The sequence below is a fragment of the Molothrus ater genome, chromosome 1 (assembly GCF_012460135.2).
Source record: "Molothrus ater isolate BHLD 08-10-18 breed brown headed cowbird chromosome 1, BPBGC_Mater_1.1, whole genome shotgun sequence".
Lineage (NCBI taxonomy): Eukaryota > Metazoa > Chordata > Aves > Passeriformes > Icteridae > Molothrus > Molothrus ater.
This window is the reverse complement of record NC_050478.2, coordinates 110,126,569-110,141,041: the sequence shown is the minus strand read 5'-3', so window position 1 is coordinate 110,141,041 and position 14,473 is coordinate 110,126,569. Positions and strand designations below refer to the sequence as shown.

The 14,473-nt window shown below is 36.2% G+C and overlaps 1 non-coding gene across 1 annotated transcript; it reads left to right on the top strand.

Annotated features, from left to right (window-relative positions):
* The first annotated feature begins 7,501 nt into the window (after positions 1–7,501).
* On the top strand, positions 7,502–7,572 carry TRNAG-CCC (transfer RNA glycine (anticodon CCC)). The gene has a single exon. It is a non-coding gene; the product is annotated as a tRNA-Gly (tRNA).
* The last annotated feature ends 6,901 nt before the right edge of the window (positions 7,573–14,473 follow it).

Here is a 14,473-nt window from a genome sequence, read left to right as displayed (position 1 = left end):
AGCAACCATTGTAAAATTTTTACCAGATATACCTTTATTTCTTTCGCCGTTTTGTCAAATCCATTCACAAATGTAAAAAAAAGCATTTTTGCAGCCTATAATGAAGTCTATAACCATGTCTCATGGGAGTGTTTTCCTGACAATTGTTGTAGTTATTAGTGTCTTGTTCTGTAATTATGGCAAGCTTTCCTTCCTATAATGCTTTTAAATCCGCTATTCGGAGTGAAAGTCAAGTCCTTAACCCCTCCTCTGACCTTGCCTTCAAGTTCCTTTTAGCATGAACAATTGATGTCAGTGAAAAATTTAATTCACAAATAACATTTGTCCACAAAATTACAGCGCAGTGGATTGATTAAGTGAGGATGGCTCTGAACTAGATTCAGCCACTAGCAGAGTGTTGACTCCTATTTTGTTTAGTTGACATGTGAGGTATGAAAGATAGCCTTGCTTTGACTGCTTAGAGGTCCAATTAGAAGTTGTAATGTTGGCAGGCTTTAAGTTAGAGTGAACTGGTAGCATGAGTAGTTCCAGCTGAAATTGCATGAACTTCCCAGGGTGGGAATTTTGAATGATCTCATGTTTATCTGTTCAAGGAACATAGTAGAGAATCAAAATAAATCTTTACTAGTTCAGGTCTGCTTTACATTTTCCTTTGTGGAGAGGGACTACCTTGGAGTATTTCCAAATAGATAGATTCATTTTGTGTGTTTTTCTATTAGGAATGAGTTAAAGCATTCTGAATTTATTGGGACCGAATACTGTATGAAGTTAAAAGAAACAGAAGAGAAGATTATAAAGGATGAAAAACACCTTGAGGAGTCAGTGAAGCAAAAAGCAGAAATCCAGGAAGATGTAAAATGTTGGAACAGCAAAGTGAGTTTTGAATATTTATAAACAAGCAAGTAAATGAGTATCTGTTATTGAAAAGTACATGAATCCCTAAATGTTTTGTATGCTTGAGAGTTAAGATCCTTTGTATGAGTAAAAATAAAAATACGGATTTTAAAATTAGAGGTGGTTGATTCAGTAGAGACCTCTTGTTCATTATTTTGTTTTAGTATTATTTTTCTGCTGTAATTATTAAAAAATCATAACCATTTTACAGTTTTGTAAGTTACCTACATATTTTTCGTTTCTGGGCAGATATCTGCCCAATATTTCTTATCTTCTTAAACCATCTGGAATGATGCATGCAGGTATTGGGACAGCATAACTGTCCTCTGAAGTTAGCAGATTTTTTAATCTGAGATGGCATGTGATACACTTTTACATCATGCATAATTTTGTTCTACTTTATTTACAATTTTCCACTTTTTCTGCTATATTTCCTATAATTAATTTTTAAATATTGTATTGATTGTATTGTATATATTGATTTTATAGTCTAAAATCTGAACTGGAGCTCCTCACAGAGCCTGACTATGAGATTTCAGTTAGTTGACAGCTCCTGTTGAGCCAGTAGAAAATGCCTAGAAAGTGTAGGTGCTTACAACAGAATCTGGGTGCATATTTATTTGCACTGGTATATACACACACATATATATGTATATATATGTGTGTATATATACCAGTGCAAATAAATATGAGATTCATTCTCTTGTACATGCTTAGCACCATTGTGGGCTGTCCATCTTGATAAATAGGTCCTGCTAATGATCACGTTGAATCCAGAAATCCTCCTGCAATATGGAGGATTTGTGAGAAGCTGAATGTACCAAGCATGCCCAGAATTTAACAAAAAATCCCGAAAGCACCCCCCCAGACAAAAAAAAGCAAAGATACAGTCATATTACAACCACCAATGGGTATGTTCTTGCCTTTTTTTTTTTTTAGCTGTGTATTACACTTTGTTTTTTTTCTTTTAGTGGTGCCAACAATTGCTACCAACAGATATTGAGAACACAACTATATTCAAATAGAGCCAATACTTATTAATAACCCCTTTTTCTTGTACATATATTTCTACATATATTTCCATCTGGGATTGATGACCAGATATACTCCAGCAGGTATCACCTGGTTATTAAGACCAAAACAATACAAAGACAGACATGCTCAACAGGGATAATGTGGAGCATGGAACTGCTCCATTAGGTGACCACCTAATGGTGAACCAAATTAACAAATCTGATTTGTTATTGCAAATTTCCTTCAAAAATGTGGCTAAATCAACAAATTCAATACATCTTTATAAGTAACAGTGGATATTCACAAAGCTCAAAGTTATTCTTCTGATCATCATAAAAATATTTCTGAGGTAATTGAGTTATTTTAAGAATTAGGAAAATATTGGGTTTGTATTCATTTTTTTCACTGGGGTTTGAATCAGACCCAAATTAGAACGTGACAATTGTCACATACACCAATAAGTTTAAATACAGAATAAGTGATATGAATGAATGTTTTTTGGCATTGTTTTTCTTAGATCTTTTTTCTGTGTTAAATTCATACTGATTTTAAATGTTATATGTGATCTATTAGGAGTGTTACTACTTTTGACATAGTAAGGACAACTCTGAGTTTTCTTTTTATCATGCTACTCAGATTTACATTACAAAAGGTATCTGTATAGATTAAACCTATTTTCTATATCTACCTGGGCTTTGTTTCTGAAAGATTAGAAGAAACCCTTCTTAGAAAATTGTTCTCATACTTAACTACTATTCTTTTGTTTTCATTAATTACCTGCACAGTGTGACATTATTTCAAGTAATTCCTGTCAAAATGTTTGCTCTAAAAGCATTGGAAGAGTGAAAAATATTTCTGAATAATGTTTTTCCTATGTACTAGCAATTTAAAAACTAGGACATTTTGCTCATACTTAATCAGTTGTTTTGGTTTTTTTTTTCCCTATAGATACAGGCAACTCTTTGTCTTTCTCACACTTCACCTGAACTATATTTAGAATTACAGAATGGTTTGGATTGGAAGGGACCTTAAAGACCATCTAGTTCCAGCCCTTGCTGAGTTCAGGGACACTTCTCACTAGTCCAGGTTCCCCATAGCTCCATCCAGCCTGGCCTTGACCATTTTCAGGGTTGGGGCATTATATTTCTCAGAGTATTTTACATATGGGGAGGCTTAACAATTTTGGTTTTAATCTCCTCTTTCTAGGTTAGTAAAGCTGATTCATTGCAGTTTTTTCTCAGATCATGCTTTACAATCCATAATCATTCAGGTTAGAACTTTCAGTCCCCAACTATTTAGGAAGGTACAGCCATCCATGGACAATTGAGAGAATCCTAGAGAAGTACAGCAGAGCTGTGACATTCTGGTAAAGATAACAAGTCCCTCAGCTGCTGGAACATAGTCACAAAGGTTCTTATGTAAATCTGCTCCTCATCAGATGCTTGAGATACCAGTAGGAAATTACATGCCATTTAAAGTACCTGTATCCTAATTTTGTCCTGATTTTCTCACATGTATTATTCTCTAAGATTTTTATTATGAACCTTGATACTGCTAGACCAAACAACATGTTTGTTGTCTGGTCATATTCCAGCTGGACTCTCATCCCTACATGAATTTTATAATATGTGGTGTTTCAGCTTTTGCAGAGGAAGGAGAGGGAAGGAAACAAAGTTATACCTTTCTCCGCCTAAAATCATTTTAAATTATTTCCTTATCCTCTAGATGGTTGCTTCCCTAACATCCTCATTTTTCCTTAAGCTCTAGTGATTGATCATTGATCTGAGCAGAGAAGTTATGGATTCTCCATCCATGAGTGTTCAAGGCCAGGCTGGATGGGGCCCTGAGCCACCTGATCCAGTGCAAGGTGTCCCTTTCTGTGCCCAAGGGCTGGAACCAGATGATCTTCAGGGTTCCTCCCAACCCAAACCATTCTGTGACTCTATGAATTGAATGAAGAGAGGTATTGAGATATTAAGGAAAATCTTAAGGCTGAGAAAAACTTGAGGTATTCTGCTTAGTTATACCATGTATGTCATATGTGAATTAGCAGGCAGTGACTGTGCTCTCACTGAGACTGTGAAGCCTAAAGATTCTGCTAGGATATCCTGCAAGGGCAATGCACTAATGCTCACAATAGCATAAAACATCCCTAATTACTCTTTAATAGTCTTTCTTTTAATTTTTTTATTAAAATATTGTTTATTATCACAAAGAAACATGAGAAATTTGTGTTGCTTGCTTTACAAAATATTTTTTGTATAGAATATTTGGATAACAAAATAACGGCCCAAGGAGATGAGAGTGTAAAATTATCAGATGCTGCTTCTTAAATGATAAAAACTGTGGAAGAATCAGTACCTTCTTTTCTTTTTTTAATGTAAATTAATTAAAAATACTTGCATACTGATGTCTACTGTGTTGGCCTGAAATAATTTCAGCTTATGTTAAGGTGTCTTAATGGTTTAATATTAATTAGAAATCCATCAAGAAAGCAATTTACTGGCCATAAATCAAAGGATTCTAAATATTAATGAAGCATTGGGGAGTTTGAAATATAAAAATTAAGAACATGAGGGTAAAAAATAGACAGTTTGTGCAAAAATAGGTTATGCCAGCAGTATAAATATAGGAGAAAAACAATTTTTTTTTCACTTGAAACATGCCTACAAAATGAACCTTACTTTTATTGTAAGTCTGTCCACAAAATCACATTTCAACAATTTCAAATTGTTTCAGGCTGAAACTTATCAGCTAACATTTTTGATTTTACTTGAAATAAAAAAAGCTAAAATTATGCAAAAGCAAATACGTACCTTGAAAATGAGGAAGATTCTAAAATGCTTTTTTTTTGTTAACAGAAACCTCAGTCCCCAAAACATTTTGGTAAAAGCTTTTATAATTTTTTTTTTCATTTGTGATGGTTATAAACATAGAATCTGAAATACTATTTTTCTCTATTTTCCATTAATTCATTTAAGATATGCACATATATTTTGTAGCTCTTCAGCTTATTGATTACAAATATCTATACCTTAAACAATACTGTACATAATATTCTCAGTGCAGAAAAAAAAATCACATGTTTTTAGTTCCTTCTTCTTTTGAAGTCCAATTGTATGCTGGCTTTATTTATCTGACTGGTTATTGTCTTTATCCCCCCAGAAACTTTGGATTTTATTGTCTGGTTGCAGCAAAGTCATCTGAAAAAAAGTTCTTGAAAATAATTAGATTCTTAAAGTTTTTTTAGAAATTGATGATTGAGTTGAATAAATACATCCTGTCAGCATGAAAACACTCCTTACTAGATGCCAAAAATGCCATATAAGAGGTGTGGGAAAAGAGAGGGGATCAAAAGATGAAAGAAAGGAGGAGTTATGTGCAGAGTCCTTATTAATGGCTCAAGTCAGAGCTCATACCTTAACACACCAATGTAAATCAATGATGGGACACAAATGAGTAATAAACCAGGCTTCATTAGTTCTGATGTTGATGGAACTACTTATTGGGATTATTAGAATATTTTGAAATTAGTGACAGCTTTCCAAATGTATTCTTTTCAATTTCATTGATATCTTTCTTGATTGACAGAATTTTTATTTAATCGTACGTGTAATAATGGGGAGAGATCTTACCTGTTTTGGAAGTATTAACTGATAAGCTAAAAGAGGAAACTCAGGCTTGTCAGAATCTGTAGAGACAAACAGAGAGAATCAGGATTGAGAGGTGAGTTGTCAGAAAGCAGATTTGAGAAGCACTGAGACCATGTTGTACACTAAATCTTTACAGAGATCATAGAAAGATGGGGCCATTCACAAGAGAAATCCTTGGAGTATTTTCTATGCCACATATAATTGGTATTGCTGTGAGTGTGTCCTGGTCATTGTCCTTCCACATGTTTGGGAATTCAGGAAGTGCATGTGAAAGTTCAGATTCAAGTCCCAGAGAATGACAAATTATGAAGAGTTCCCAGTAATGAGGGATTCCAGGAGCTCTATGGATGTCTTCAAAGCATGATCTGAAACCATCCTTTGAGAAGGAAATATCTCTTCAGATAGTCTGTGCCATTTAATCTAGTCACAGGAAATAATGAGTGTAGGCTAAATGTAGTATTCAATTCAGAAGAAATGCTTTCTACATCTTGCTTTAGTGTAAAAACAGGATTTTGCTTCTAATACAATCCCAGATTTCTGTTTATTACTTTCTTATGACAATGTAAGCTAACGCTTACATGGACTTTCTGGAATGCTGTTTTATTGCACCCCTCCATTTTCTCAATTTTACTTTAAAAACCACCAACCTGGCACCTGACATATTTGATCTTTAGGAAGAAAGCAATTGCTAATCTCTCCTAAAAATTAGAAGTTATGTCCATTTGTCCTATGTGTTACTGAGTGCAAGGACAAAGAAAGAGGGTTGTTTGTAGGTCTGTTTATTTGAAAGTCTCCTTTTATCTTTTCTGGAGTTATTTACTGAATAAGAAATTTGTTTTAAACAAAGGTTGTAAATAAATATAGTTGGGGAGTTGCCATTCAGTGCTATGAGAGAGGCAGAATATTTGGTTCTGCTCAGAAACCTTTAAATTTTTGGTCTTCCACTAATTACTTCCTTTGTGTTACCTTTCCTTCAAAGTATGTTAGATATCTTGAATGAAAGGAGCTGAGGAAAAGCAGTGCATTTAACCTGATATTAACTCAATTTCCATGAAGACTGAACACATCTTACAGGTATTATTTGACCAGGAAATCTCAGGTCTTCATGCTATGTACAGCAGCTAAATGCATGAAATAGTTGGAAAATATTCTAATTAATTAATTAATTAAAATTAATAATAAATAAATTAATTTCAAAAATTAAACAGTATTGCTTCTCAAATGGGGCAGAGTTCCTGAGTAAGCTGCAGAAGCTGTGATAAAAGTTTCAACACCTGTACATGAAGTGGACCATGGAACACATTGCACCAAAGAACTTCTTTCAGCTGCAGTCCATTTGGTTTTCTGCCTGGAATATTTATGTTTTTCTTGCATCCTAAAGTGCTTTGACTTCCAGAGTCATGGGTAGCCATGTATTCATGAAAAAAAATTTGCTCCACATGAAAAGTATTGGCAGTCAGAATGGAACAATTATTGTTTGGTTCCTTTCATTTTTTTCCAGCTTCAGCACACATCTGCTTACTCTGCACTGTTGAGACAAATTACTGTCTTGGCTTTACTGTTTTGAAATTTAAGTCCTTTTATAACCATAGACATTTTGGAAGGAATCTCTGAAGCTGTTTAGCTTTGCCTTCACCAAAAGAAGATTGACTATTTTATATATATTGCGAGAAACAAACAAAAGACTTTTTTAGGGTTTTCCATGCTTACTCTTTCAAAACTTCCCTAGGAAAAGGGAGTAGTTAATTGTCCAGTGACCTCTTGTCAGTATTTTAGGATATATGTTATGTTCTTCAGGTAATGTTTTTCAGGTAGAAAACTCTTTTTCCTGCATAGTCTTTATTATGACTTGCCTCTGAGGCAGGGTAACTGATGTTCTTCCTAGTAGATCCCTTGGGATTAGAGTGTAATAATACTGAATAAGAAACCCCTGCAGGGAAGCACTAGTGGTGTAGTGGTATCATGCAAGATTCCCATTCTTGTGACCTGGGTTCAATTCCCAGCTGGTGCATTGGAATTCCCAACTCCCAGCCTGTGCAGTGCCTATACCACAGGCTTGGTGTAATTCAAGAGGGGTGTGTTTTGGCAATATATTTTGTCTTTTATTTTGTGTGTTTTGTTGCTTGAATTTTAGGCAGGGCAACTGAATTATTGTGGGCTTTTTCTGTGTAATGCAATGGTGTAGAGTGGTATTTTTAGGTTGCTTCTATTAAAGAGTTCACTTCTACCTAAAGTTTGCTTTTATGCAAATAAATTGTTTTATGTGACCTAAGAATTCTGGAAAGAGTAACTTACTTGTAGCTTGAACTTATCAGCCATATAACTAACATACCCCTGCACTGGTATGAAATACCCTATACATGGCCATTCATCATAAAAGAGATTAACTGAGAGTCTTTGACCAATTTAACACTTTCAGATATAAGGGCTGTCCTTGACACTTTTTTCTCATCCAAAATTGATAGTTTTATATTATATTTGGGAAGAGGGGCCAAAAAAAGCTGTTTAGTATTCAAATATCATCTTCTTCAAACACAAGAGCTGTCCATTCCAATGAGTAGGAAGTCAGGCAAAAATGCCAGGAGGCTTGCATGGATGAACAAGGAGCTCCAGGCAAAACTCAGATGCAAAAAGGAAGAATATAGAAGGTGGAATATAGAAAGTGGAATCAGGGACTGGCAACCTAGGAGAAATACAGCAGCATTGTATGAGCATGCAGGGATGCAGTTGGAAAAGTTGAAGCCAAAATGGAATTGAATAAGGCAAGAGATATCAAAGACAACAAGAAGGACTTCTGTAAGTGCAGACATCACAAAAGGAGGACTATGGAAAATGTGAGCCCATTGCTGATTGGGGCAGGGAACCTGATGGCACAGGAAAATGCTGCAGTGCTGAATTCCTTCTTTTCTCCAGTCTGTTCTGCAAAAAAAAACCAGCCTTCAGGAATCCTGGGTCCCAAAGACCAAGGGGAAAGGCTGGAGAAAGGAATGCATACCCTTTGTGGGTAGATCAGGCAGTACTTATTCAGACTGGAGATTCATAATTCCGTGGGCCTTGATGGGATGCTCCCAGGAGTCCTGAGGAAGATTATGACTGGCAGAAGTGCTTCTGGACTGGAGGAAGGAAAATGTCACCCCTGTGTTCAAGAAAGGCAAGAAGGAGAAATCAGGGATCTACAGGCTAGTCAGCCTTGCTTTAATCCACAGAAAATGATGGAGCAGCTAATCCTGCAAAACATTTTCCAGGAATGTTTCACAAAGGCAAGAAAGTCATCAAGAGTAGCATGCATGGATTCACCAAAGAAATGTCATGCTAGACCAGTTATCAAACAGAAGTGACTGGTCTGGTAGGCAAGGGGAGAGCAGTGGATTTTGTCTGCCTGGGCTTACGCTGTCTCCCATTAAGATCCTCACAGACAAGCTATTGATCCAAGGGCTAGATGAGCAGACAGTGAGGTGCACTGAAAATTACCTGAACAGCCAAGACCAGAGGGTGGTGCTCAGTGGCACAAGGTCAATTTGGAGGCCACTGCTGTGTGCTGAAATATTTACACAAATGAATGTTCCACTGGACAGCTGGGGGAATTTTACGGTTTAAGTATCTAAGGACTGTTAGTTATTAGTCTTAGAAATTAGGATTTTAGAGGTGATTCAGATAAAGCCCCTGCTTATTTGCTGTCTTACATCCTTTTATTAAAATGTATTTATCAAATACTTCTTAGGAGTCCAAGTGGACTCTATCACCCATATATCCCTTCTCACATTCTAATTGAATCCTTCAGAAAATGGATTAACTTTGAGGCACTGCTGCCTGGTCATGCTGATCCCTCTCCTGTGCATCAAGTTTTCCATTTGGAAGCAAATTCTTTTTTGTTTTAATAGCAATTCAATAATTAATGAGTTATTCAATAATAATTCAATAATATGAGATTGCTTCTTAGGACTTAACAGATTTTATCTGTTTTGGAATTTGGGTTCTTTTTTCCCTCTATCATGCTTTGTTTTCTGAGTGTTCATGATAAGTGTCTCTAAGTCCTGGTGATCATCTGTCTACCTTACTTTGTCTCTAGCAGACTTCCTGTGTTTGAAAAAGTACTTGGTTTATGTCTCTTGCAGGTTTTCCAAATACTCTTGCTCACCTTTCCTGATTGCTTTTTTATATTTAAATAAGCAAAGATCAGGATGTTTTCTGTTTTCCTCTTTTAGACATATCTTCAACCTTTTGTCTTGTTACTAAAAGTTCCCCTTCTGTTAGCGACACTGGGGGTTTTTTTGATATTTCCAAAAAGTCTGTCAATGATTGGCTCACATGTCCTTTAAGCCTCTAATATTGTATCTGTAAGTAATCTCTCTTTGCCTTGCAAGTATTTTATTTTTAGATGTTGGACCATAGTTTTTAATAAACTTTAATTGAATTCAATTAATTAAATAATAATTGTGATAAAACCTAATTTTTTTCTTTTATTTTTAAGTTTTATTATGACTACAGTGTTACTTTTTGGATTTTGTTGTTCTTTAAGCTGTCTTTGCAAGTGTACTGTGTTGACCCTGGCTGCATGCCAAGTGCCCACCAAGCTTCTCACTTCCCTTCTCAGTTGGACAGGGGAGAGAAAATATAGCAATGGGTTCATGAGTTGAGATAAGGACTGGGAGAGACCCCTCACTGAACACCATCACAGGCAAAACAGACTGAACAAGGAGATATCAGTTGAATTTATTTACAACATAATCCCTAACAGGACATGGGGAAATAAAATAAATCTTAAAAACACTTTCTCCCCATCCCTTCCTTCTTCCTGGGCATATGATTGACTTACAGTTTTCTTTATCTCCTTCCCCAGAGTGGCACAGGGGGATGAGGAATTGGTGGTCAGTTCATCACATGTTGTCTCTGATGCTACTTCCTCCTCAGTGGGAGGACTCCTCACATTCTTCCCCTGTTCCAGTGTAGACAATGTTCCACAGGAATCAATGAGACAGTTGTCCATGAAATTGTCCTGTATGGGTCCTTACCATGGGCTTCAGCTCTTCACAAACTGTTCCAGCATTGGTCCTTTCCACAGGATGCAGTCCTTCAGGAGCAGACTGCTCCAGGATGGGTTCTTCGCAGAATTAGAGTCCTGCCAGCAAACCTGGTCTGTTGTGGGCTCCTTTCTCCACAGTTCCACAGGTCCTTCATGCAGTCTGTTCCAGTGCAGGATTCCCACAGGTTCACAGCCTCGTCTCAGGCATCCACCTGCTCCAACATTGGGTTCTCCACAGGCTGTGGATGTATATCTGCTCCAACATGGGGTTCTTCACAGGCTGTGGATGTATATCTGATCCAACATGAACCTCCATGGGCTGTAGGGGAATTTCTGCTCCATCACCTGGAGTACCTTCTCCACCTCCTTCTCCATTGACCTTGATGTTTACTGAGCTGTTGTTCTCCTATATTCTCAGTTCATTCTGTGATTCTGTAGTCCCATTGTTGCCAGAAGCTTACCATGCAAACCCAACACACATGGAAAAATCAGCAGCTGCTGAACTGACTGTGTCTGCAGTGGTGACTGCCCAGTAACAAGCTGTGGGCAGGCAATAGATTTCCAGCTGCTATTTTTGTGCATGTCCTATGAAGAAGATGAGGAGGATGCAATGACAGTGGCCGTTCAGACCTTAAGCCAACACTGGCTGCATACAGAACTCTTGCACAACATAAAAACATGGCCTTTTTCTTATATAAAATTTGATACCAGATAAACAGTAACATTAAATACATTCTTCTCATCCAAACTCTTTCTAATGGCTGGAAAAAAATCTCCTCTGATGCATTGTTAGCACACCAGTGTGTAAGGCATCCTGAGAGCTCTCTCACAGTTGGTAGGTGACTGCCATTGAGATTCATCAGCTTTTTCTTCCTATAAAGGAGACCTATAATTCCTCTGGAAGAAATAGATTTACTATTAATTCTCCCACACTTAACATTATGTAATAAAGGATTTTTTGGCTCCATTGTTCCTTCCTGCTCACCCTGAAATGAATACAGCCATGCTGTGAGTGCTCTGATAGATTCCAACATCTTATGGGATCAGAAGAGCAAGACAAAACTGGAAGGAGGCATTTCAGTCTTTTACTATAAGTCCTTGAGTCAGAACCCCATTCGGATCCTTTTGCAGCGGTCTCAGATAGGAGAGATTTACTCTGAGAACTGTCAAAAGCTATTTTACATTAGAAAAGAATGTTAGATCTACTGTGGTGACCAGAAGTCCTTCTAAGATTTTTATTCTCCCCATTTTTGGAGAGAAGCCTGAACCTTTTTTATTTTCTTCTAAACTGTGACAATCTCTATTTGCTTTCATTACAAAACGTGTTCTCTTCCATTCTGTGACTTTGAACTGTGCAAGAACTCAGACTAGAATCTGATATCTACATGTCCCATTTATAGAAAGATAAGCCCTGAGAGATCCTGAAATTCCCGTTTGTCCAAGACATTAGCAGAAAGTGTTGAATGTTCCTCTTCTAAGCCATGTGAAGCACAAGGTCTCCATCACACCTATTTGTGATTGATGCACAACTTCCCTCTGATTCTTAGGCTTTGTTTTAGAGAAGGCTGAAAGGAACATTTCTAGGCCTGACTGACACAACATGATAGGTTTGATTCCAAATATCTTCCTCCCTTTTTTATTCAGTACTTATTCTTTTTGATTACTCGTTGAAACTAAAAGGCTCCTTTGTCTTCACTGGATTATTGAGCTAGATCCTTAGTGGCATTTTCAGCCCATTGTTTTTCCTTTTACAGACAAAAAATAGAGAACACTTTCCTAGTCAGAAGTAAATTTTGTTCTCAAGATTTTTATTTTTTTTTTAAATCGTAGTTCATGTTTTGTCATGATAAAGAGTCCTTGAGATGCATGTTGTACTTCTCTTAGGGTGGTTTTTAAGATCTGTTTCAACTAAACCTTTTTCTTCTATTTTTCTTCCAAAGCCTTATTTCTCTGTGTTAGGCAACATTCATATCCTTGCTGTCAAGAGGCTTTTTTTTCCTATTAGAACTGAATATAATAATGATGTCAAAGGCTGTGGAAAGTACAAAAGCTGTCATTTACTAGTGATGGTCAAAGTGCAGAGCAGTTTAGATAAAACTCTATTCCGAGACAGCCAAAGGGGATCTTCTAATGCAGCAGAGACCAAGAAATGTTAGTGATTTTCTGGGAAGCTTGTCCATTCCATCTGCTAACCAGATTGTCACATCTGTACCTTTACCTAATATTGTGCCATTCTACAGGAATTCAGAAATTATGCTGTCTTTCCTGCTTGGAAGATTCGCAGTAAGCATAACTATGTTTGTAGACCATGGTTTAAAACTGAAAAAGGATATCTTTACCACCAACCACTATATTTTGAAAATAGAAGGTTGGGACTAGGTGATCCTTAAGGTCCATTAACATTCTATGAATCTATGAAGATAGGAAGAGCATTGAAGGTACTGAGAGACAAGTAGCTGATTTAGAAAGGAAGATACATTTCAAGACAGCCATGAAGTAAGAGTAGTAGAGTCCAGACCAGTCACTAGAATTTTTTTTTGTCATTGTTAAAAAACCCAATGCTTTAGACTTTGATCTTTAGACTTTTGGAATGTCTTTTCCTTAGGCAGGTGCTTGTTCCTTTTCTTCTTTTGTGAATTGGCTCTGAAAGCAACAGGAAATGTGGGAAAAATTTAATTTGTTTTCAGTCTTATGTCATAAGTGAAGCAGAGTAGAAAAACTAGCTATTAATTAAGATAAGGAGCTTTCTGTGAGCCATGTACTTGTTAGAGAACATCGAAGTATCAGCGTCTATTGAGCCTATTGAGTTTAGATACGATATTTTTTAATTTTTCTCAAAGCCCAGACACAACAATTTCTGCTGTATCAGCAGGGAGAGTGGTTTTTTTTCAGAGTCAGTCTGTAGGTTCATAGTTCTGTTATCCAGCTGCTAGTACATAGCTTGTCATGGAATATCATCTTCAGGTTTTTAGTGTTACTCTATTGAAGGGCTCTTGGCATAATCTGCATGTAGCAATACTTCCCCACTTTTGGATGAGAGATGGGGGATGTTGAATGGTTTCAGTTCAGATAATGGATTATGTGGTAGTTTATTTTTAATGCAGACTTAATAAGTCAAATTGAAAAATTAAAAAAAAAAAAAGAAGATTCTTCTAATACCTAATAGTATTTTCAAAACAAGGCATTAATGGCAGTGACTAATGTTGTTAGCCCTTCCCCAACTGAAACAAAGTAGAAACAATGTGACAAAGATCACATCATTAGTTTTGTGGAAACCTAGAGAGGTGTGGTAAGAGTTATACATCATGGTCTACACCTGTGTATTTGATTCTGTGTTAAAAACTTGGAGAGAGTTTGCACAAGCAGATTTGTATGCAAATGATATCCAAAAGATAGTGGTAATTTCCAGGGAGAACTTTCTTCTTCTATAAAGCTTTTCAGAATGGAAATATGAATACCTATTTTAATATTTTTTCTATTTCTACATGGAATTTTAAACTTTGAATAGTATAAATATTATGCAATTCATTTAAGCATATTTATTAATGCAAAATTTTCCTTACTACATGTATTAATCATAGTTTCTTCCATTTAATATTTGGTGCTCATGTTAATGATGCAAATGAAATTACACAATAGACAAGAACCATTTTTCTTGAGATGCCAATTAATTATAAACTGGATTAATGAAAAAGAGAAACATGAGGTATTGTAATATATTATTTTTTTTCCTTCCTCTTCTTGTTAGCTGTCCTTAGGTGTATTTTGCATGAGGTAGTGATAACAATGAATAAACTTCTATTTTGCTCCATGGAAGCTGTTTCAAATATATATTTCGACTTCAGAACTTTATTTAATTTGTTTTTCTGCAAGATGAAAAATGTTTTAT